Below are 23786 nucleotides of genomic sequence, written 5' to 3'. Positions count from 1 at the left end.
CTCTATACTACTTCACTTGATAATCTCATCACCTCCCAAGGGTTTAATTACCATTTGCTGACCAATAATCTCAAATATCCAGTTGCCTTTTAGATATCATGAATTGGATGTCCATTAGACATTCTAAAGACAATATGTCCAAAATGGAACTCATTATCTTTCCCTCTAAATCCTCTCCCTCTTCCCTATTACTGTAGAGGGTAACACCATATTCCCAGTCCATAATGCTCACTCACCCTGAATTCCTAACTATCTCTCACAACAATGCCCACTCACCACTGCTGTCCACATCCAAGCTGTTGCCGAGACCTATTGATTTCACCTCTGCATCTTGTCTCAAATATGCCCCATTTTCTCCTCTGAAATGGCCACCACTCTAGAGCAGACCCTTGTCACCTCCCATTTGGGCTATTGAAATAGCTGCTGGGGAGTCTGCCTGACTCAAGTCTCTCTCTGCTCCAGTCCATCCTCTGCTTGGCCCTCAAAGTCATTTTCCTAAAACACAAGTCTAATCATATCATGCCCCCATTCCATATACAATAAATTCCGATGGCTTCCTATTGCCTCCAGGATCAAATGCAAAATGCTCTATTTGGCATTCAAAGTCCTTCATGCCCTAGCCCCCTCCTGCCTCTCCATTCTTGCACCTCATTCCCTGACATGTGCTCTTTCATCCAGTGACATTGGCTTCCTGGTTGTTCCACAAATGAGATGCTCTGTCTATTGACTTCGGGCATTTTCTCTGGCTGTTTCCCATGCCTGGAATGTTCTCCCTCTTCTGCTCTGACTACTGACCTTCCTGGCTTCCTTTAAGTCCCAAATAAAATCCCATCTTTTACTGAAAACCCTCCCCAATCCCTCTTAAGTCTAGTGCCTTCCCTTTGTTATTTATTTCCCACTGATACTGTATATATCCTGTTTTGTATATATTTCTTTAGTTGTTGTTTCCCTTATTAGATTGTAAGTTCCTTGAGAGTGGACATTGTCTTGTTCCTCTTTTTGCATTCTCAGAGCTTAGCATAGTGTCTGGCACATAGCAGGCACTTAATAAATGTTTATTGATTGATTGATTGATTGTTCATTAAAAGAGCTATAGGCCTGTCTTGTCAGAGAGAGACTTATTAGCCACTATAGGCATCCAAAAGAAACCAACAGAATGCTCCAGTCTAATACTGTTTATTCTTTTGATTATTTTTCTCCTGGCACCAACCCAAACTGCCTGATCAAACCAACCACGTGGCACGGTGTCTGAAAATTCCTTTTAACTACTATTAAATGCCCGATAGTCTCTCTCCACAAAAGTCTTTGTAGGGACTCTAACACAATGCCACAGTAGCTATGTGGAGGTTGGGGCAACAAGGCTTCCATCAATTCTCATACTGCTTCCTGATGGGCCTGCAAATAAACCTAGGAATAAGGATAAAAGGTGATCAAGGTGAGGTCTCGGGGCATGTTCTTGTCCTTGTCTTATTGTGCAGCTTTGCAGGAACAGATTTCTGACTTACATATTGCATTCTGTCTAACACAAACCACATTGATTTCCCTACATCTACTTGTAGGTGTATCTACTGGGTGATCTCAATAGTCTCTTAGCTCTTCCCCTCACCTTCATTTTCTATCTTCTCCAGTCTTACCTACCAAATCTTAAACCTCATCTTCTATCATGACAGGCCTCTGCTCAGTAAGCTTCTATAACTTTCCTTTGAAGACTGAGGATGAAATCCAGATGCCTCTGCCTGCCTTTCCACACTCTGCAGAATCTAGCTCTACCTGATCCTTTCCAATTTATTTCCCCCTAATCCCCAAAATTCACTCTCTAACTTAGTCAGACTGATTTCCTCTCTGTGCCTCACCTAGAACATAGTGAGGCCCACTTTTGTATGCTACAGCCTTGTCTCTTTGAATGGAATGCTGTTCTTTCTCTCTTCTATTGAGTTAAGTTCATTCTACCCAACTTTCAAGGCCCCATTTAAATCCTTCCTCCTCCACCAATCTGCCTCTGACTGTGCCATTATTCACTGAACTCCCCTCCTCTTGAATATCTCTAGAACTTGCAGTCTGTCCCATAAAACTGAGGTTATAACTATTTACTCCATTGTGAATATAATAGACTTTGTTAAATGTCTTCCTGAAAGCCTGATGCACTGGATTTGCCATGTTTCCCTGCCAAACCAGCTTAGGACAGCTATTTTTTTTTCAAAAGGTGGGGAAATTTATTTGTTGAACAGCTCAAGAGACAAAAACCAATTTCACAACTTGCAAGAAGGTCAGATATGATATACTAAAATACAAAATTAATCATAACAAAGAATTAATAATGATTATCATGTGTTAAATGAAACAGAAAAAAAGTAAAAAACTGAAAGATGGAGGCTTCTGAGCATCATTTATATACTTTGTCTCAGGATTAGCTGCTTCAGAAACACTCTTTATTCAGGCAGCATAGTGCTACTTACTCACTGAATCCTGCCCATCTTTTTATAATTGTTTATTTATAATTGTTTAGCCTGATTCAACCACTTCTATAGTTAATATCCCGGCCTGACAAAACCTTCAAGCCAACTAGGAGAATACACAAATTTCTTTGGACACATTTTCCAAAATCAGTTATGAAATGTCTCAAACTAAGGAAATGTTTAAGTAGTCGTTCTTTAGATGAATACAAATTAGTTGAATTCTCTTCATGGCCGAGTGAGTACCAACTCTGCCTATCCAATCTCTTTTTTATTTTTATTTATTTTTTAATTTTTTATTAATTTATTTTGAATGATCAAAATCACTTCCATAAGCTTTTGAGTTTAAAATGTTTCTCCCCGTCCTTCCATACCTCTCTCCCCAACATGACACACAGTCTGATAAAGGCTATACATATACATGCCTATTAAACATATTTTCACATTAGTGATGTTGTACGGAAGAACTAGAACCAATAGGAGGAACTACCAGAAAGAGGAAACAAAACACAACAAAAGAAAAAAATTGCAAATAGTCTGCTTCGATCTGTATTCAAACTCAATAGTTCTTTCTTCTTTGTGGATAGCATTTTCCATCATGAGGCCTTTGGAGACGTCTTAAATCCTTGTATTGTTGGGAAGGGTTAAGTTTATCAATATTAGTCATCTCACAACATTGCTGTTACTGTGTATAATGTTCTCTTGGTTCTGCTCACTTCACTCAGCAACAGACCATACAAGTCTTTCCAGGTTTTTCTGAAGTCAGCCAGTTCATCATTTCTTATAGCACAATAGTATTCCATTACATTCATATACCACAACTTGCTCAGCCATTCCCCAGTGGATGGGCATCTTCTCAATTTCCAATTCTTTGCCACCACAAAAAGAGCTGCTATAAATATTTTTGTACATGTGGATCCTTTTTCCATTTGTATGATCTCTCTGGTATATAGCCCTAGAAGTGCTATTGCTGGGTCAAAGGGTATGCACATTTTTATAGCCCTTTGGGCATAGTTCCTAGGACAGCTATTAAAAAGGAAATGACATGACTGGGATAGGATGACTTAGTAAATCTTGACCCAGAGCTTTTCCCATGACCCTTCACTGAGGCAGGTCTCCAGTGCTTCCAACTATGCACAGGTAGATGAAATGACTATTCTTGTTTCTCTAGAAGGTCAGTAGGGACCATGTCTCCTAGTGCTACATCCCTCATTCTATGAGGCAGTATTGGTTAGTGGGTAGAGCCAGGAAGGTCTGGGTTCAAGTCCTATGTCTAAAACATACTGGCTCTGTGACCCCTCAGTGCCCTAGACCCCTTACTGTGACTATATGTAGGGGCTCAGCTGCATTGGTAGAGGGAATTTCCTCACCTGAGAGCTCCCTATCCCAATGAAATCAGGCCCTATCCTGTCTAACATAGTGCTAGCTAGATCCATGGACAAGACTTACTGAATTCTTGCTGATTAAGGGAGGGCCTCTACAGAAATGCAACTCTAATGCCTCATTGGCGTGGAGGCCAAGGTGTGCCAGACACAGCTTGAACCAGCTCCCAAGAGCCAATTGTTAAATTTTCAGTGTGAACGTTTACACTTTGGAAATCAGCAAAAAGCACAAACCAGGACTGGATTTATTGCTTTGTTGATTATCTAAACTTAAGAAAGGGATGGAGAAAATGTTAATGACACAGAGTAAATATAAAAGCCTGTTGTGAGTACTCCCTTCCTTCTCCACTAGAAAGCTGATTGTTAAATATTTCCCAGCCCCTCTTCTGGAGATGATCCTGAGCTGTGGAAGCACATGCCGTGGGAGGGCCAGCTCTGTGCGGCAGGTTCTAAAAAAGTGGCAGAATATGGGGGGCCTAATATGCCAGGCTGAGAAACTTAAATTAATCCTGGCCAAGGGAGGCTTATTGCAGGTTTCTAAACAGGTAAAGTCTCCTTAGAAAGACTATTCTGGGCAGTAATCTGGAGATCAGAGTAGATGGAGAGATTAGAGGCAAGGAGACCAATTCGGAGGCCATATTACAATAGGTGAGAGGTAACCAGAACCTAGACTTGGATGGTGGCTGTGTAAGCGGAGAATCACAGAATTCTCTGTAAATTGCAAGTGACCTCAGGGGCCAGCTGGTGTTCCACAGGAAGGGGTGCTCACTGTAACAAACCAACAGTGGTTATCCAGCCTCTCCTTGATGACCTCCAAGGAGGGAGACCACACCACCTCTCCAGGCAGCCTCTTCCACTTCTGGACAGCTCTAATTATCAGGGGGTTAACTGACATTCAGCCTGAAGTGTTTCTTTGCACCTTCATCTGCTACTCTTGGTTCTGCTCTCCAGGGCCAAAACGGACCAAGTCGAACCCCACTTACACACACTTGAAGTCAGCTTTCATGGGTCCCCTGAGTCTTCTTCATGCTAAAGATCCTTAGATCCTTCAGCCGCTGGTCGTATGTCCTGAACTCAAGGCTCTTTGCCATCCTGGTTACTGCCTCTGGACTCTCCTGCTTATCAACGTCCTTCTTAGACAGTGGTGTTCAGAAGTCCTGCCAACGGCAGAGTCCCGTGGGACTTTTGCCTCCGTTTTCCTGGAAGTCATGCTCCTTCTAACACCTCCCAATGTCACAGGAGTGTTTTTGGCTCCCGCATCACCCTTCTGACCCCAGATCTTTGTCAGAACAACCTCGGTCTAACCATGCTTCCCTCATTGTGTGCTTGTGCACACATATGTGTGACTTTTTTATATCCACGTGTAAGAATTTACAGTTATCTCTATTAAATTCCATCTCATTCGATTCATCCCAATGATCTTGCCTGTCCAGATCTTTCCGGGTCCTGTCGTCCGCTGAGTCAGCTGTCCTTCACAGCGTTGTGCCATCTACAGATTTCATCAACATGCCATTGATGTCTTTATCCAGGCAAGCTCTTGTGTTCATTGACTCTTGTATATTCCCTGGCATATTCTAATCTAAATTTTTGTTTAATTTGTATGTTTGTGTTTGATGAGTGACAGGTAGCTATAACTCTAGCCCAATCATTCTCTTGGAGAGAGGAGACATTACACAGCCTCCGTGGTGCTATATTCTGCCTGCTCCTTCTCTACCAAAAAAAAAAATAGGGCAAAGTCTTTTTCTTTTTCCTTTGATATGGCTTTAAAATATTTGTTGATATTTTTTGATTTCAAATAAATCTCTCTTTCTCCTTCAGGAAATAATCCCTTTTAAGAAGAAATTTTACTAAAAGAGAAAAAGATCAATTCAGCAAAAACAACCGACATGTCTGACACTGTATGCAGTATTCCATATCCCTAGTCACCTACCTCTACAAAGAAAGGAGGGATATGTCCTTTCTCATCACTTCTCTGAAGTCAACCTTGCTCTTTATAATTACATGACATTCACTTTCATTTTAAAAAAATTCTTTCCCTTTCCATTGTCGTAGTATTGTTTTCTTTGCATATTGCTTTCCTGGTTCTGCCTTCTTTACTCTGCATCAGTTCATACAGGTCTTTCTCTACTTCTCTAAATTCTTCACGTTCATCATTTTTACAGCGCAGGGATATTCCCTCACAATCATGTATCATAATTACTTTAAAGCCATTTCCAAATCAGTGGGCATGTAATTTGTTTCCAGTCATTCACTACCACAAAAATAACAACAGCTAGCATTTACATAGCATCTATGATGTACCGGGCACTGAGCTAAGCATGTTTTACAAATGTTATTTCTTTTGATCTTTACAACAACCACAGGAGGTAGGTACTATTAACATATTTACTGTTGAGAAAACTGAGGCAAACAGGGGTTAAGGGACTTGACCAGGGTCACAGTGCTAGTAAATGTTAGGGGCTGGATTTGAATTCAGGTCTTGACCACAGGCCCAGTACTCTATTCACTGTGCCACCTAGCTGCCTCATAAAAAGTGACGCTATGAAAATTTTAGAATGGATGGAACCTTTCTTTCTATCTTTGATACCCAACCTTGATTTTTCAGAGTCAAAAGCTTCAGATATTTTGTTTATTCTTTTTGTCATTATTCCAAATTGCTTTCCAGCATGTTGACTTCCCCAACAGTGGATTAATATAGCTGTCTTTCCACAGCCAGTAAACTTCCATTTTAGTCATGGTTCTATAAGTATTAACTGTAATATGTAATAGGAAAAACTCTGTTGGAACGTGGTTAAGAACCCTATTTGTGACTGATGGGTAGTGGGGTCTGGGGATCCAGCGTCAGGAAAGCCTGTCTAATAGAAAAACATCAATATAGGCACTCAATAAATATTTGCTCTGTGAATGAATGAGTCATAAATCTGGTTAGTGTGAGAGCCTCTGCTCAGCAGGGGAACTGGCTGTTCTCATGAATCCATCAGCAGGCTTACCCTAAGATTAAAGCTGCCAGGGAGGGAATGGTGGTGTCATTAGAGAGAAAGGTTTCTGACTTGTAGGTTTAAAGTCATAGATTTAACATACTGGAGCAATCTAAAATGGTGTCATTGAAATGATTAATTTACTTGTGGGTTAAAAAGAAAAAAATCAACTTTCAACATGAATTAACAGAAAAGACTCCTTCCCTGTCATTTCAGACAATCTGACTTTAAACTGAAGTCATAAAACTTGGAGAGTGCTTAAAGTCCCCGAGGTGGAAGGGTCCTCAGAAGCCATCTTGTCCCCCGTGTCCCTGAGTAGAAATGTGCTCCAGACATCCTCTCTATCTAGCCTCCAGTGAGAAGGAGCTCACCCCCAGTCTGGGTAGCCCAATCCATGTTGGGATAGCTCTAAGTATTAGTAAATTTTTCTTTCATTGAGCTTAACTCTGCCTCTCTGCACCTTCTACTCACTGCTCCCAGTTCTAACATCTGGGGCTAATCAGAAAAAGTCTAATGCTTACTAATTAGATTACTAATCTCTCTCTTTTTTTTATGGCATCACATTCAAATACATAAAAAGCTATCATGTTCTCCTTTCTCCTTCAGATTAAATACCACCAGTCCCTTCAGTGGGTCCTCATGTGACATGGGTTTACGTCCCTTTGCCAGGCATATCTCAAGAAATACTGTGAGGTTTGGCCTATTGCTGGGCCATAGCTAGCAAAAGAGACTGTATATTTGACCACTGATTGACCTGCAGATCTGACTACTGATTTACCTGGGAAGTTCCTGTGTTTCCAACAATTGCCTTGGTTGGCTACACTTAGAGTTAGGGATGTGAGGTCAGCAAACTTCATCTAATCCAGGTGTGCAAACTTTCCTAGTCACAATGTTCTTGTGATGGAGCAGGTGGGTCTCAGTCCAGAACACCTGCTGGATGACTACTCCTCAGGGCCCCCTCCCACTCAGGCCTGTAAATTTTCCCAGCAGCAACTATCAGCTATAAAGACAGTGACCCAGGAGATGTGGGATCTTGATGGGGACACACTGCCCAAGCTCCTGAGGCATATTTATGGAACTGAAGAGTGAGGAGCCACCCCCACACACTTACATGTGAGTAATAAACTGCCTGAACTGTGATCTTTCCTTCCTGGTACCTCCTCACCAAACCATGATTTATTCTGAACTTAGCTGACAGCCAGGAAAGGAAACGAGGTCATTGTTGACCCTAATGCTGTGGATATTGGCCCAGTTTTCTACTGCAGCCAAAACTCTCAACAGATGCTGGGCCTAAAATGCTCAGCTTGGCCTAGAAAGCCCTCCCCATCCTGGCCCGTGCCTACTGTCCAGTGCCCTCCCCACCTTCTACAGTCAGCCAGCCTGTCCTCCTTGCTGCTTCTCCCTCAGGACCCTCTATAGCCAGACATGGTGGCTTCGTACTGGCTGCCTCTCTTGCCTGCAGCACTGCTCCCCTCCATTGCTTAGCTGCCCTGGCTTCCTTCAAAGCTCAGTTCAAATCCCATCTTCTGCAGTTCCTCTAGCTGCTGGGGCCTCCCCTCCGGCTTATCTCCATCTTACCCTGTATGTGTTTTGTTTGTACATAACTGTTTGCATGTTGTCTTCTCCCTTATATTGTGAGATGCCTTGTGGGCAGGGACTGATTTTCACCTTTCTTTGTATCCCTAGCACTTAGCATAGTGCTTGGCATATAGTAGCTGATTACTAAATGCTGATTGACTGACTGACTGACCTATCTGAAACCAAACAGAATTATTCCTCTTTGTCCATATGATGTTTTTTCCATACCTGGTGACTTTGCTTCAAGAATAGCTAGAAGCGCTGAGGCAAGTGAAAAGAATGATTGAGAAGACAGGGCCGCTTCCATGTGAGAGACTAAAAAAACTTCTCTTGAGCTTGGAGGGAGGAAGACTGAGAATTCTGGGACCTCCTCAGTTGCCCACTCTCCTGTACGACCCAGGGGAGGCCTCAGAACACTCCCTCAGACGTGAATCCATGCCCTCAGCTGAGTCCAGCTCTGTCTAGTGGCTGCCAGCCTCTGATGGGAGGAAGGTTCTGGATCAGCCTCTAGGTCATCTGGCCCCTTGCAGGAGACACAGCTATACTAGTCAGAACTTCAAAAGGCACTCTGCTGCACTGGGGACACAAAACAGCAGGGTCATCTCCTCTGGAATCTAAAGAAACATGTACACTTCTAACCCAAGAGGAAATTGATCTGGGCCACTAGACTCCAAAGTGCAAAATTCTGTAATCAATAGGTACAGATACAAGCTTTCCTAGTGCATTTTAGGCAGCAAGGTGCCACACTGGATTCTTCGGAGACAGATTCTGCATCAGACAGTTATTAGCTGTATAGCTCTGTGCAAATCACTTAACCTTTGTGATTTTTTAAATCTCAGTTTCCTTATCTGTCAATGTGTATAATAATAGTATCCACCTTATAAGGTTGTTATGAAGATCTAATGAGATATCCCATGTAAAGCACTTTATTAGCCTTAAAATGCTTTATAAATGTTAGCTATTAGTTTTATCCCAGGTACATGGTTCTACGAAAACTCTTTGAGGGTAGGAAAAGGAGCCACATTTCTGATCATCAGCAGTGGAAGACATTCTAGGCTGGCTTTACTGTAACAAAGACCCAAGAAAGGAGGGGCTGTATTTCTACAGTGTCATTTCTGTGGGGAGAGGAAAGAAGAAGGGGAGGAAGGGATAAGAAGCCCCCTCAGAGGACCCTGGAAACTCTCTGATGCTCCTGGAGGAATTGACATCTGCCTCCGATGGCTTCCTAAAGCGATGACATCATCTACTCATTGTAGAGGATGCGAGCAGACAAGATGGAATCTTTTCAGTCAAAAGGGGCACAGACTCAAGGTAATCTGTGTCTTTGCCTCCATCCATCATCATAGCTTCTCTCTGCCTCCTCCTCCTCTGAAGTGCCCACTTCCCACCTGCTAAACTGTCATGATTCCACCAATGCCACCTCTGGGCCTCTTGCCAATATAAAAACTTCTTGGCCTGGTCCCATTCCCACTGAACCCTGCTCTTATATAAAGTATTTTGCAAACTTTAGAGGGCTTTATAAATTCCAGTGATTATTATTTTTTACTACCACTTCTACTACTACTACTATTACTACTATGTAGTCCTGTGATTTCTTTGATATAGGGACCTCTCTGTGTCAGGATACTCTTTTTACCAATATAGGTCCATGCACCTTTATAGTCTTAAAAGAACTGCCTAATGACTTAACCAGAACCTCATGTAGCCATTCTAAATATCTGAGGCAGACCTGAACCCAGGTCTTCATGGCTACAAGATTGACTCTTTATCCACTATTTTACATTGCCTGTAGAGCTGTTAGAAGGGTTGAGCAATCTGGACTTTGCCCCAGATTCCTGCCATGGGGTGGTGTGGGCCTATGCAGTAGTCCGGATCATGTTAACGTGGTGCCATTGTGATCCCCCACCTTTCTTCTAGCCCATCTTCCTCCTTATCGTTTGCCTGTTGCTTCTCTCTTCACCACAAGGGCTGGGAGTAGGGATAGGGCCATCTGCCGTGCTGTAGGAATGCAGGGTGAGCTCTGGAGCTTCCTACCCTTTCTCCTAGTATGATGATATCAGACCAGAGCAAATGACTGTAGAAGAGATAAGTCACCCTTTCAGCTGAATTTGCTCCACCTAAGAATTCCCACTTATGCTCTGGCATTAATTCCTGATAAGGCTTTAGTGTTTTACCCTGTCCAAAGGCAATAACAGATGACAACAATTCTTGTTTCTATAATGTCTTCTAGCTTGTCAATTACTTTCCTTATGACCACCCTGTGAGAGAGATGCAAGGACTATTGTCCCTATTTTATGGATAAAGAAACTGAGGTTCTGGGAAGTAAATAACTAGCCCAAGGTCATACAGATTATAAGAATCAGAAATGGGATTAGAATATAGGTTCTGTGGGGCCAAAACTATCACCCTTTCATCTCTGTCAGGGTGCTTCTAAGCAGAGAGAGGTTATTTGCTTTTAAACCGGGGGTAACCTCTTTGTCCTCAAATGTCTCATGCTCCATTATGTGCAGCATTCTATGGAAAAGACAAAGATTGTCTAAGACAAGATCCCTGTCCTTAAAGAAGCATACCAAGGGTGTGCTAGAGCCAACTCAAGGCAGCTGGTGAGAGCTGATAGTTAGATTTTCAGTGTAAGAATTTACAGGTCGGCAAATGTTCAAATCACAGCTTGATTGGTAAGGTTTTTGATTGCCTAGACTTAAAGCAGTGGAGAAAATGTTAACATTGGAGATTAAACTTAAAAGTATGTCATGGGTATTTTTTTTTTGTGGTAGGTCTGGTTGTTAAATGTTTACTAGCCCACCATATAACTTTGTAGAGAAGATTAAGACCTACCCACTCGTGAGAACTTATGGGGAGTGTCCAATAAGGTAAAGGCAAGAAGCTCTAAATGAATTCAGAGGAGAAAGGGAATCACTATGGGCCAGATGGGACTTGAGCTAGGGTTAGGGGACTAAGTGGGAGACAGCGTACCCTACTGGAAAGGTGGCTGGAGAAGGAAGTTTAGCGTGCAGGTTCCAGTTCTGCTGCTCATTGGCTGGGAGATCTTAGGTCACTGATCTGAACCTCAGTTTCCCTATCTGTAAATGAGCTTCATAATACTTGCACTACCTCTCTTATGGAGTTGTAAGGAAAGTACTTTGTAAATCAGAAAAGCTATATAAATGTGGGCTATTATTTAGAGTTAGAGAGACAATTGGGGTATAGAGAGATGGGCTCAGAGCCAGAGTTTCTATTCTGAAGAAGTCAGTTTAACTTCTCAGTGTCCTAGGTAACTCTTAGACTATGAAATGCAAAGAAAATAATAACCTGCTGTTTATATAAAATGTGATAAAGAGATGCTGAAGTACAAACTTTCAAGCATGATCAATTTATTAGCAAGGCTAGCAATTGCCAATAAATAGGATTCAAGGTTCCTTGGTAGCCAGGGACCCCTCTGACAGGCAGAAAGACTCTTTTATACAGTTGGCTATATGAAGTGCAAAACATAATCCAGTGATGAAAACTAAGACAGTGATTGGTCTAACATGAAGATGGGGGGGTGGGCTTATATTGGCTTGACTCAGAGAAGGGATTTCTAGAGTCCGTGGCCCATGCTGGACAAACATTATCACCAGATCGACTCTGTTACTTTTTCCCCTTTTCTCTTTAAAAAATTTACACATTTTGAGTCTTTGTGGTCACATTGTAGCCCATAGGAATAGGGAAATTAAACTCTTACAGACTCTATCATTGAGACCTAGACTATCAAGTCCAGATCTGATCTATAAGTATTGATACACTGATTAGATGTAATTCTTAATCAATAATAAATAATACAAGATAAAGTAGGGTATCGATTTTTCAATTTCACACTCCCCACTTTCATTCCATGGAGATACATCTCTAATGAATTACCATATATAAACCAGATTGATATGATCAGCATCCATTAGAATTAAATTAACGATGGAGCAATGGAAAGCAATAATTACAGGGCTCAACATTTCTTATGAGGCCAGTCATTAGAGGTTTGACTTTCACTGATGCTGGTTGACTATTACAAATGACCCAGCAAAAGCTAAGTCTCTTAGTCTCTAATGCCTTGCTACCTTTGACTGACACAGTGATGAAATCTGTTGGGGGTGGTCCCTTTCTGTTAAGTTAGCCTTATAGAAAAAATGTTACTTGGGAAAGGTCAAATTTCCACATCTTCCAGGTAATACAATGATCAAGTGCCTTTGTACTCTAGTAGCCCACTCCCAAAGTCCATTTAATCTCCAGTTGAGTTTTAGATGTCTCAGGTATTCATATGGTCCCTGGACTCGGGGTCTCATTCTGGAGTAGGTCTCAGTTGATGGCATCTTTGAAGGTGAGCCTTCATAAATGGGCTGCTTGGCTGGTTCAAAGTCACTTGCCAAGGTTCTTAGGTGTTTTTGCTGTAACCTTTTACAAAATAAATCTTAATATGATTTAGTAATTAGTTGAGGTGGTGAACAATAGAACATCAAATTAGGAACCCACACCTGAAACTGCAGAGAATTTAAGTTCTACGTGTCTCTGACTTTTTTGTCCAAACCTTGTACTTTATAGGAACACTGCTATCAATCTTAAAAAAACTGCATGAGGGTGTGACTTATAAAATGAACCCTTCATATGTTTCACCCTTTATCCTGTAAAAGGAAGAGATTAAGCCTTCTAAACCAGAAAATAGGCCAACAGGGCACTATATATTCCATGAAAGTAATTTGTATTTGAGAATCAATGATGTATATACACATATCTTATTGCTCCTTAAAATCATGTGTTCCATTTAACTTTAATTTTTTTAATTTTTAAATTTAATCAAAAATTTTTTATATTTATCTTTATATTTATCTAAATCTGGTTTCAATTCATTCCCTCCCCCCCCACTTAGGAGGGTATCATGATTGTATTAACATAACAAAATGATATTGTGGTTTTGATATCCTATAAACCAAATGTTCTATCAGCTGTAAGACCTGATGGTCTCTATTATTTGTAATTCAAACAACAATTTAAAATGATTCCTCACTATAGTAGTACTATACTATCATACATTATTTGGTCAAAAATAACCAATAGAATTTGTCACTTATGTTTATTACAATAAAAAAATGAGCCTAGCAGCAGATTAAAGTCCCAAGAGACTTTTTCTCAAGAAGCAAAATTTCTCTAATTACAGCTTAGGGCTAGGCTATTGCCATCATGTTATCAGGATTTGAATAACTCCATACAAGTCTCCCAAATTGACAGATGTTTGCATTGCTTATTAACTCCTAAGGGGAAAACAAAATCTTTAAAGGGCAGTTGTCCATCTGCCTTAGCAGAGACAGTTTTTCTCTTTAGAGGCCTCCCTACCCCCAACTATTAAATTACAGATTCGATTTTAAAAATGCACTGAAATACTTTCATATAGTATGCTTATCTCAGACTCATTTTTGCTACCCCCTCTCAAATCACACTGTCATAGTGCCCCTCCCCTGGATGCTGTCTGCTACTGAATATCCTCATAGCACGTCACCCCCTCTCCCTGTATAACCATACCCGTAGTCAAGCAGTACCCTGCGCCAACAAAGCATCCCCATTCCCTTCTCCCCTTCCCTCCACTGTACCCCTAGATGCCTCTGTTATTACAAAGGAGTTCTTAGTTGTAAAGAAGAGGAACTGTATATGGAGCAGTGACTGGAATAAAAAGGGAACACAGCTATACAACTTTTTTTTTTGAAAGGGAAATATATTTATTTTTATTTATTGATTATTTTTATTTATTTTAACATTCATTTAAATATATATATTTGAAAAAATAATGTTTTATTTTTCTCCCAATTACATATAATGATAGTTTTTAACATTTAAAAAAATTTTGAGTTCCAAATTTTCTCCCTCCCTTCCTCACCTCCCCCCTCCCTGAGACAATAAACAATTTGATATGGATTATACATGTTCAATCATGCAAAATCTAGTTCCTTATTAGTCATATTATGAAAGAAGACACAGCCCCAAAGGGAAAAACACAGACAAAAGTGTATTAAAAAAATGGATCTACATTCAGACTCCCTCAGTTCTTTCCCTGGAAGTGGACAGCATTTTTCATCTTGAGTCCTTTAGAATTGTCTTGAATTATATTGCTGAGAATAGCTAAATCATTCACAGTTGATTATTGTACAGTATTTCTGTTAGTGTGTACAATGTTCTAGGTTCTGCTCACTTCACTTTGCATCAGTTTGTGTAACTCTTTCCAGGTTTTTGTGAAATCGGCTTGTTCATCATTTCTTGTTCAGTCATTTCCCAATTGATGGACATTTAACATTCATTAAAATTTTTTTTTGAGTTTTGAGTTTCCTTCCTCCCTCCTGCTCCTCTGCTACCCATTAAGAGGGCAAGAAATGTGATATCAATTGTATATTTGAAATCATGCAAAATATATTTCCATATTAGCAGTGTTGTAAAAAAAAAGCAAGTAAAAAAAGCAAAAAAAATGCTTTAATTTACACTCAGAGTTTATCAGTTCTTTCTCTGGAGGTAGATAACATTTTTTCATAATAAGGCTTTGGGAATTGTCTTACATCATTGTATTGATCTGAGTAGCTGTCATTCATAGCTGAACTATAAAACTTTAAAAAAAAACTCTAGGAATTCTTCCTCCCTACCTTCCTTCAGTCTTTATTTTTTTTCTTTTAAAAAAATAGAGGACTATCCTAGGTATTCTCCTTAACTCTTCCCCTCTAAATGAAATTTTTACACTTATAAGATTTCCTAGCCTTGGGCCTGGCTTAACAAATTGTGGCATAGAATGGAACATTATTGTCCTTTGAGAAATGACTAATAAGAGATTGGAGAAACCTGACAAGAACTATATGAACTGATACAGAGTGAAGAAAATGGGCTCAGGGATGGAAAGAAAAAAAACCCTAAAAAGCTTCTGAGGTCAGATAAAATGTAATGACTAATTTTGGTTCTTGAGAATAGGAGAAATGTATTTTTCTCCTCCTGTCAGAGAGGTAGATGACCATGGAGGCAGAATGTTGTATAAAATGTGATACAGTGTATACTTAGAATCAGGATAAGTGTTTGAACCATGCCTCCACCATTAACTCTGTGACCCTGAACAAGCCAGACTCTGGTCAGGTATGGACTTCAGGCCTCAGTTTCCTTTTCTGTAAAATGAAGGTGCTAGATTTAGTGACCTCTGAGTCCCTTTTCCAGCTCTAAATCCATGATCCTGGGATCCTATGAGACAGAATTGTTTAACTGTGTGTGGCTGGTTTTGCTTGGCTATTTTATGTAAGGATAGCTCTTTTTCAATATTTTCTCATTTGATCCTTACAACAATCTTGAGAGGCTATCATTGTCCCTGTTTTACAGATGAGGAAGCTGAGGCACACAGGCTAAATGATTTGCCCATGGTCACACAGTTAGTGATTGAAGCCGGATTTGAACTCGAGTCTTCCTGACTCCATGTCCAGTGTTCTATCCACTATACTCTCTTATAAGCTTTGTTATTACAAAGGAAGTGTCCATTGCTGGGAAGAGGGACTATATATGGGGTAGTGACTGTAGAATAAAAAGGGAGGCAGCTATAAAATTTAAAAAAAACCTGGTCATTCTCCCTCCACAACCACCTTTAATTTTTATCTTTTTTTGATTAATAGAATACTATGCTAAGCATTGTCTTTGCCTAGGCTATCTTTGTGACAATATGTGATGCTATGTGCTACACAATACCCTTGGAGGCCACTGGAGAGAGTAATCTGAAAGGTAAATCTTTGTTTACAACTATTTCCTGTCTCTAGGGACAGGAGGGTTTGTTTAGCAGGAAAAGTGACTGAGGCAAGCTTGAATGGCCTATCTGTGTCCATTGGAGCCAAGACCCATGGGATAGGAGTAGCGGGCAAAAGGAAGGAAAAATAGATTTAATCTAAAGATGTGCCTGAAAGGGATAAAAGAGGCAGCTGTCTAAATATACTTGTAAGGTTCTTCCACCATCATCTCCCTTCCATCACGTAATTAAGAGCCAATCCTTATATTTTCCATATGACGTGTTTCTAAGGGGCAATGTGCATTAGTGGTTAGAGAACTAGGCTTGGAATCAAGAAGATCTGGATTTAAATCCCTCTTCTGACACTTGACTAGCTTTGTGATACAGGGCAAAGCAATAGCCCTCTCTGTGCCTCAAGGACTTACCTACTCAGTCACTCAATTCAACAAGCATCTATTAAACATCTACTGTGTGCAAAAGGTTGCAGTTACAAAGGCAAAGGTAATCACGGAAAGAAAATTAAGATGGGAAAAAACCTTAAAAAAAACCTGCCTTCAGGGAACTTATGTCCTACTCTTGATCTGCTAACACTTATCCTCCAAAGTAGTATATTGGATGTTTTTCTTGTCACAGTGATGGCTTGGGGAATGACTTAAGGGCTGTTCTTGATTGAAGAGGTTATCAAGCATTGGAGGAAGTTGCCAAGGGGAATGGTAGAACCTCCTTTGGAGGTCTTTACAAGTGGCTAGATTTTTCATTGTTAGGATGGTTTAGTGTGATACCATTCAAGGTGGCCTTAAGAACTTAATAAAATCATTTCTAAAGGCATCAATTGCAATTTAACAGATTTGCTATATGTTCTGTCTTAGGTTGCAAGGATAATGACAACATAACACACAAATTCCACACACGATGGAAAACTAAGGAGTGTGAGATCTGTTCATGTCATCCAATAAGTGGAATAAAGTGTTGCAGCAAGTGAGTTCAAGGCTGGTTCTAAATAGACAGACATAAAATAACAGAATCTCTGAGCTGGAAGGGACCTCAGGGTCTATGAAGTAGAATCCATCTGGGAACCAGAAACTCCTACTCAACATGTGCCCAATGGGCCTTTGTTTGAAGGCCTTCAGTGAGGGCAACCCCTTCTCCTTCTGGAGAGCTCTCATGGTTAGGAAGCTTTCCTCCCATAGCACTTAAAAACAGACTCTTCTCAGCCTCCATTCCCAGCTCTCACCTTTGCCCCCTGAGGCCAAGGAAGCTGAGAAAATCTATTCCCTCTTCCCTGTGACAGAAGTTTCCCTTCTTCAGGTTTTGATTCCTGTATTGATCCTTTTATGACACTGATTTTCATTCTCTCCATTTCTGTTATCCTGTGAATGTGCCCCAGATGATCAATTTCCTTCCTAAAAGGTTACTCTCTGAAGTTAACATGATATTCTGGATGTGATCCAATCATGAAAGAGTAGAACAAAACTTTAACCTCCCTAGTGGAAACACTGCATAGAGTATAGGGTTTGGTGCTGGGAAGACATGAGTGTGCAGCCTTCTTTAGATCATTATATATTATCTGTGTGATCCTGGGAAAGTAATTTCACTTTTGTGAGCCACTATAACCTCATCTATTAAAAAAAGAGGGTTTTAACCTTGATGACTTCTAAAGTCTCTTTCAGTTTGAAATCTAGGATCTATGATACTTTTGAAATCTCAGCTCAAAACTTATCTGTATGACTCTGAGGAAATCATTGAATTTTTCTAAGCCTCTGTTTCCTCAACTCTAAAGCAGAAATAATAATGGCAACCTGACAGGATTGTTGTGAGCATCAAATGAATGAATATATGTGAAATGCTTTAAAATATTAAAGTGCTATGTACATGTTGGCCATTATTATTATTATTAATGTTAATGATGATAATAATAATGCAACTTGAGATTCATTGGTTATTTTCTGGTGCCATGTCATACTTTTGATTCATATTGAGTTTGAAGTGTCTAAACATGCACATTTTTTATACTAATCATTACCTCTCCCCCTTCTGTACTTGAGCAGCTGATATTTTGATCACAAGTACAGTATTTTATATTTGTCCCTCCTGAATTTTATCTTGTTAAATTTTTCATTCTAGTCTGTTTAGGTCCTTATAGATCTGTATTCTGTCCCCTAAAATGTTCACCAGTGTTCTGATTTTCTAAACAGGAAAAGTTGATTCCTTAAATGATGGACTTGTATGCTTGACTTCAGTTCCTGGTGAAATTCAATATAACATTGATTAAATACTTGTTTTTTACAAGACGCTATGCTAAGTCATGGAGATAAAAGATTTAAAATAACAGTTATTGCCTTTCAGGACTTTACATTCATTTGGGGACTGGGAAGATAGGATGGCACAGAGTAAAGTATGATGCCATACTTTACAGGGGTATTGAAGACAAAGGGTTTCCAGACAAAGAAATATGGGAAAACTTGAGGAGGAGGATGGCAGTTTTAGTTGGGGGAGTCAGAGAGGAGAGATCCAATGATCTAAGCCTTGAAGGAAGAAAGGGAGTCTGAAAACAAGGGATGAGGAACGAGTCAATTCTAGGGCTCGGGGAGTGTGACCTGTACAAGTCTGTGGATGTGCATGATGACATGATTAAATTTGGCAACTTCTGTGGAATCCAGTTTGGCTGAAAGGTAGATCTGTGAAGAAAAGTAGGACCAAACAGGAAAAGGTAGTTTGAAGCCAGAATATGGACTGTCTTAAATGTCTGGGTAAGGAGTCTATTTCTTATCAGCAGTCAGAAGCCACTAAAGATTTTCCAGCAGGCAATTAATGACATGATCAAACTGTGCCGTAGGAAGATCATGATGGTGGTGGGTATGTGAAGAATGGACTGAGGGTGGGAGAAGCTGGAGGCAGGGAGATCAGTTCAGAGGCTATGACAGCAGTCCAAGTGAGAAGCACTTGACCAGTGTGGTAGAAGTATGAACCAGTATGGTAGAAGGCAGACGGATACAAGTATCATTGTGGGAATAGACTCTATGGATCTTAGTAGTGATGGGGTAGGAGTAAGGGAAAAGGGAGAGGACCAATGACTCTGAAGTTTTTAATCCGATTGATTGGGAAGATGGAGGTAACGTCAAGAGGAATGGGGAAGTTGGAAAGGTGGGATGGGTTTAGTGGAGAACATAAGTTCAATTTTGGAATGTTGACTTTGGGGGTTTATGGTGGGACGTCCATGAGGAGATATCAAACAGGCAAAGTTGGTTATAGAGGACTGAAGTTCGAGAGAGATTAGAACTGGATATATAGATGTAGGAGTCATCAGAGTAGAGGTGATCATTGGACCCAGAATTAGAAATGAGATCATAAAAGGAGAAACTTATGACTGAGATGAGAAGAGAGCCCAGGATAGAGTTCTGAGAAACTCCTATACTTAAGGGGAGGGGGAAAGATGAACCAGCAAACGAGAGCAAGAAGATGTGGTCACATAGGGAGGAATAGAATCAGGAGAAAATAGGGTCAAGGAAACCAGTGCTTACAGCATTATTGAATATATCTGAAGGGTTAAAGAGAATGGGGCCTGAGAAAAGGCCATTGGAGTTAGAAATCCTTAGTAACTTTAGAGAGAGCTGTTTCAATAGAATAGTGGGATCAGAAGGTAGACTGCAAGGGGGTTGAGGAGTGAATTGATGGTGAGAAAATGAAGACCATGTACAGGGTGATCTTTTTGAGAAATTGAGGAGTGAAATAACATGATTGTTTGAGGGAATGACAGCTTCAAGAATGGGTCTTGTCAGGATAGGAGAGACTTGAACATGTTTGTAGCCAGTAGATAGGAATAAATTGAGGAAAAGAAAAGAAAGATGGGGATAATGTGTTGGGCAAGACCCAAGAAATCAAAAGCACAAGCAGAAGGGTTAGCCTTGTCAAGGAGAAGGGCCACTTCATCCTCTGAGATTAGAACAACAGAGAATAGGATGGGTGACAACCTACAGAACTCTGAACATATTGAGCTGGGAGAACTCATGACAGGCAATGAACTTAGAGTCAGGAAGACTAAGGTTTAAATCCTTCAGACATTAGACAACTCGCTTAACTTTTCTCAGCCTTGGTTTCCTCATCTGTAAAAAAAAAAAAGAGAATTGCATTCAATGGCCTCTGACGTACCTTCCACTCTAAATCTGTGATGAATCATCTAGATCAGTAATGAGGTAATCTGCTGAGAGATGTGGAGTAGGGAGCTTGAGAGCACAGAAGTTTTGAAATACTGTGAGGAGTATAATGTTGCCTAGAAGAAATATTGGTCAGCCCTGGAGAGGTTGATGAGGAGTCAGGTATCTTAAGGAGGGATCCAAGATTTCATAAATGTCAAGAGATAGATAGAAGGAGTGCTGGAGGAAGAGATCTGGATGATGGAGGAGAATTTGTGCAAGAGTGAGGGCAGGGGACACAGTGAGAGGAGAGGCTAGCTAGAAGATGGTTATAGCTGAGTCGGACAAAAATCAGAGTTGTAGGAGACATAAGCGAGCAAAAGGAGGTTTTGAGTAATTAAAGTTAGGGAGCAGGAAGTCAGACTTTGTTATTCACCTGGCAGGGGGAATACGAAGAACAAAAGCTGGAGACCACATGGGCCCACAGCATTATAATGAGAATGTAGGGCTGAAAGTGCCTGCTGGAGGAGAGGAAGTGGAAGTGACTACTCTCCTACCACTCATAGAAAATTGTTAACTTTCCCAACAGGCTCTGGAGTGGACTGAAATTTGTATTCAATGGTCCCCTCAGCAAATACAGGACCTGGTTTAGAATCTTCTCTCTGCTACTTGTTTAACCCTGGATATCAGGCTTGTCTAGGGTTCAGTTTTTTCATCTGTAAAATAAGATGACCTCTAAGATCCCTCCAAGCTCTACATCTTTGATGAAAAATTTTTACGACTGGCTTCTGCTACAGAGCTTGCAGAAAAACTTTTAGCTCATATCAGAAGTTTCTGTCTTTCAGTGAGTCCAAGTAGGATAAGAGGGCTAGACAGGATCAGGATACATTCTCATATGTAAATCTTGAAAGAGGGAATATGAGCTGAGAACTCTTAGATACTCAAAGCACTTATATCATGTGGCTTTGGTGCAGGCCATTTAACACCTAGGACCTGATGGGCCTTCCTTCTATGCTTGTGGGTAGTTTGAGAGGGTCCTTAGATGGTTGGGAAGTACAAGTGGTTCATATTCTAAGGGTAAGCATCTTAGTAAATTACCTGTCACTTCCACCCTATTAGGGACAAGGGATAAGGAGTAGATCTGTGATTTAATTAGTGTAGAGAACTACCAGAGGAGGAAACTCCTTCAACCAATGGGTGTTGTCATCTTGTCTGCCCAGGGTCCCATAATCAGTATGTGTCAGAGGCAAGACTTGAACCCTGGTCTCCTTGTTTTTGTGGCCAGCTCTCTATCCATTACACCAAGCAGCTTTTCCAGAGCAAGCCACCAATTCTTGCTCTTTCTTCCTCCAACAGTGTTCATGTTCATGCTCGCTTGTCATATAACAAAGTCAAATGTAAGCAAATTTTCCACAAGATGTCTTGTTGCTACATTGTTGTGATGAAAGCCAATCCCAGAAAACCCTGCCCTTATAAGTACAAGAACTAACGACTCCACCTTCTCCAATGTTGCTTCCAAAATCGTCACTTCCCGATGGACTACTCTTGAATTGTCTCCTCTTGAGGCAATGGCCCTTTCCTGGGAATTCAGAACAGCAAGGGGCTGGGAAGCATATGGTCATGACCTTTGGATCTCCATTCTACTGAGAGCATTGTCAAGTCTCGGACACACTGATTCAGACCACAATGTGTCACCTCTGTGTCTTCTGAGATCCTCTAGGTATCTCCTGTAACCTGCTGCCTGTTGAATGATCAAATAAAATACATCTTACTATATCTTGAAATGGATTTCTACTTTTTCTTTTTAAAAATCAATGTCCAAACTCGGTATAGTGCTGGGGTCTTTCTCTCTGGGGTCATCTGTAGGAGATACACATTGGAGCTCAAATATTACATGCTTCTTTGCCTCTACTCACCTCCCAAGTCTATGTTCAAGAATCTTGGAACTACAGTTGTGGAAGAATCAAAATTTCAAATTACCTAGAGGTAATGGAAAGATGCCTATCATATAGGTGGCTATAGTATACTTGCCGATGATAATGATACCAAAGAATGAGTGACTTTCAGGAGAATCAACTCCCAAGATTGGACAGTTCACTTAAGTTGAGATGTTGGACTACTGGAGCTTAGATTATGGGCCATAAAAGTGGAACATCACTCAAAAGAAATATAGGGACAAAGCTATAAGGAGACGACATTACTGGGAAATTATATGACAAGATGGGGAGTGTCCAGCCCAGCAATATGAGTGAATACGCAATCATTAATTAAGTACCTACTGTGTGCTAGGCATTGAGCAAAGTCCTGAGGATAGAAATATAAAATTGAGAAATATGTTCAAAAGCATACCTTCTAAGGAAGGGATAAGCATGTGTGAGGAAATGAGGGACCAGGTGAGAAAATTTTGGTCTGGGAAGTCATAGGGACTGTAAATAGCCTTAGGGCAGTCAGTGGTGACAGTGGTTTCCTAGAGCAGTAAGAAATTTGATTTGATTACCATTCCTAGTGCAAGAGCAAGAGGTAGAAAGCAGGGTCAGGGAGTGTGAGCATTCTTGACATGTTCTATTTCCTCTTGGCTGTTATTGTAAAATCATTGCAAATATCCCATATATATGTATGTATACATATATGCTTGTATAGACACACACACATATAAATATACAAACACACACATACAAATACACACACACATATATTGTACATACATACATATACATGCACATGTGTATATATATATATATATACATACAAATAATATACATATATAAGTATGCATATACATATACATACATTCACATCCAGTCCAGACCTGATTTCCTTCAGGAGCAACAGCCCCTTGGAAGAGAGAGGTTGCTAAGACCCAGTGTTAAGTAATAGAATTCTTCTTTGAAGGGAAATGAAGACATATTACTCAGTTTTTGTGAGGTAGGGTTTTGGGTTTCTCCTGAAAGTTGTCAAGGCCTCAAAGGGGCTCCTTGGTAGATTTCCTCTTGTGTTTCCTGTAGAATGGCAGTATGATGTAGTGGACAGGGAGCAGGGCTAAGAGTCTGGAAGTTCAGGGTTCAAGTCCTCCCTCTCATATATCCTGGTTATCTGTCTTCCACTTACCTCTCTAGGTCTAAAAGTGGCAGAGGAGTCATCTTTCTGCCTTGGTAGAGACAGTTCCTCCTCTGGAACCCCCACTGTCCATGAAATCACAGATATGTTATTTTCATCTCAATTTAAAATACTAATTACCTCTATACTGCCATACCCAAAGTCCACTGTCATAACGCCCCTCTCCAAGCTACTGCCTTCTACTCAACCATATCAGCAACAGGCTACCCTTCTCCCAATATGACTGCACCCATAGTCAGGCAGTACTTTGTGCCAACATCATCATCCCCGTCAATTTCCCCACTTCTCTCCAAAACCTCTTTCACTCCCAAATGAATTTGTCCCAAGTACAAAAATTCAGATCTTTGACCTGGCTTAACAAATCATGGCATATGAATAGAATG

Source organism: Phascolarctos cinereus, unplaced genomic scaffold (genome assembly GCF_003287225.1).
Source record: "Phascolarctos cinereus isolate Bilbo 61053 unplaced genomic scaffold, phaCin_HiC Scaffold_3;HRSCAF=262, whole genome shotgun sequence".
Classification (NCBI taxonomy): Eukaryota; Metazoa; Chordata; class Mammalia; order Diprotodontia; family Phascolarctidae; genus Phascolarctos; species Phascolarctos cinereus.
The sequence above is the reverse complement of the archived record's forward strand: the minus strand, read 5'-3'. Positions refer to the sequence as shown.